Genomic DNA, 2919 nt, shown 5'->3' with positions numbered 1-2919 from the left:
GGAGTTGATCTTCCAGATGAAATAGTGATGGTTCTCCGAAGTCATTACCACCAAGCTGCTTGAGCTTCGTGATGAACTATAATATATCAGGGACATATATGATGATCCTTGAGATATTCGCGATGTTTGACACCACAAAAGTAGAGATCAAGAAGGAGCATCAATTGTTGATGGTTGGTGAAACCACTAGTTTCAAGAAGGGCAAGGGCAAAAAGGGATGCTTCATGAAACGGCAAATCAGCTGCTGCTCTAGTGAAGAAACCCAAGGCTGAACCCAAACCCGAGACTAAGTGCTTCTGTAATAAAGGGAACAGCCACTGGAGCAGAATTACCCTAGATACTTGGTAGATAAGAAGGCTGGCAAGGTCGATAGAAGTATATTGGATGTATTATGTGTACTTTACTAGTACTCCTAGTAGCACCAGGGTATTAGATACCGGTTCGGTTGCTAAGTGTTAGTAACTCGAAATAAAAGCTACGGAATAAACGGAGACTAGCTAAAGGTGAGATGACGATATGTGTTGGAAGTATTTCCAAGGTTGATCAAATATCGTACGCTCCCTCTACCATCGAGATTGGTGTTTGCGTTGAGCATAGACATGATTGGATTATGTCTATTGCAATACGGTTATTCATTTAAAGAGAATAATGGTTACTTTGTTTATTTGAATAATACCTTCAATGGTCTTACACCTGAAATGAATGGTTTATTGAATCTCGATCGTAGTGATACACATGTTCATGCCAAAAGATAGTAATGATAGTACCACCTACTTGTGGCACTGCCATGTAAGTCATATCGGTATAAAACGCATGAAGAAGCTCCATGTTGATGGATCTTTGGGCTCACTTGTTTTGAAAGGTTTGAGACATGCGAACCATGTCTATTGGTGTATATGCATGAAGAAACTCCATGCAAATGGACCGTTTGGACTCACTTGATTTTGAATCACTTGAGACATGCAAATCATACCACATGGGCAAGATGACTGAAAGCCTCGTTTTCAGTAAAATGGAACTAGAAAGCAACTTGTTGGAAGTAATACATTTTGATGTGTGCAATCCAATGAGTGTTGAGGCATGTAGTGGATATCGTTATGTTCTTACTTCACAGATGATTTGAGTAGATGTTGAGTATATTTACTTGATGAATCACGAGTCTGAATTATTAAAGGTTCAAGTAATTTCAGGGTGAAGTTGAAAGATCGTCGTGACAAGAATATCTATGATATGATCATAGAGATGAATATATGAATTACGAGTTTTGCACAGAATTAAGACATTGTGGAAATTGTTTCACAACTAATACAGCCTGGAACACCATAGTGTGATGGTGTGTCCGAACATCATAACTGCACCCTATTGGATATGATGCATACCATGATGTCTCTTATCGAATTACCACGATAGTTTATGGGTTAGGCATTAGAGACAACCACATTCACTTTAAATAGGGCACCACGTAATTCCGATGAGATGACACCATTTGAACTATGGTTTAGAGAAACCTAAGCTGTCATTTCTTAGAAGTTTGGGGCTGCGACGCTTATGTGAAAAAGTTTCAGGCTGATAAGTTCGATCCCAAAGCGGATAAATGCATCTTCATAGGACACCCAAAACAGTTGGGTATACCTCATGTCTCAGATCTGAAAGCAATAAGGGATTGTTTCTAGAATCGGGTCCTTTCTCAAGGAAAAGTTTCTCTCGAAAGAATTGAGTGGGAGGATGGTGGAGACTTGATGAGGTTATTGAATCGTCTCTTCAACTAGTGTGTGGCAGGGCACATGAGTTGTTCCTGTGCCACCTACACCAATTGAAGTGGAAGCTTATGATAGTGATCATGAAACTTCAGATCAAGTCACTACCAAACCTCGTGGGATGACAAGGATGCGTACTACTTCAGAGTGGTATGTAATCCTGTCTTGGAAGTCATGTTGCTAGACAACAATGAACTTACGAGCTATGGAGAAGCGATGGTGGGCCTGGATTCCAAAATGGCTCGAGGCCATAAAATCCGAGAGAGGATCCATGTATGAAAACAAAGTGTAGACTTTGGCAGAACGGCTCGATGGTCGTAATGCTATTGAGTACAGATGGATTTTAAAAGGAAGACGGACAATGATGGTAGGTATCACCATTAAGAAAGCTCGACTTGTCGTTAAGATGTTTTCCGACAAGTTCAAGGAGTTGACTGCGATGAGACTTTCTCACTCGTAGCGATGCTAAGAGTCTGTTGGAATTATATTAGCAATTACTGCATTATTTGTGAAATCTTGCAGATAGGATGCCAAAAACCATTGTTTCCTCGACGATTTTTGAGGAAAGGTTGTATGTGATACAACCGGAAGGTTTTGTTAATCCTGAAAGATGCTAATAAGTATGCAAAGCTCCAGCAATCCTTCTAAGGACTGGAGTAAGCATCTCGGAGTTGGAATGTATGCTTTGATAAGATGATCAAAGTTTTGGGTGTATACAAAGTTTATGAGAAACTTGTATTTCCAAAGAAGTGAGTGGGAGCACTATAGAATTTCTGATAAATATATGTTGACATATTGTTGATCAGAAATGACGTAGAATTTCTGGAAAGCATATAGGGTTATTTGGAAAGTATTTTTCAATGGAAAGCCTGGATTAAGCTACTTGAACATTGAGCATCAAGATCTATAAGGATAGATCAAAATTCTTAATGGTACTTTCAAATGAGCACATACCTTGACATGATCTTGAAGGTGTTCAAGATGGACCAGTCAAAGAAGGAGTTCTTGCCTGAGTTGTAAGGTATGAAGTTAAGACTTAAAGCTCGACCACGGCAGAAGAAAGAGGAAGGACGAAGGTCGTCCCCTATGCTTTTTTCATAGGCTCTATACGGTATGCCATGCTGAGTACCACACCTGATGTGTGCCTTGCCACATATCTGGC

The sequence above is a fragment of the Triticum urartu genome, chromosome 3A, assembly GCF_056163025.1.
Source record: "Triticum urartu cultivar PI428250 chromosome 3A, HENAU_Tu73, whole genome shotgun sequence".
Lineage (NCBI taxonomy): Eukaryota > Viridiplantae > Streptophyta > Magnoliopsida > Poales > Poaceae > Triticum > Triticum urartu.
Note: the sequence above shows the minus strand (reverse complement) of the source record.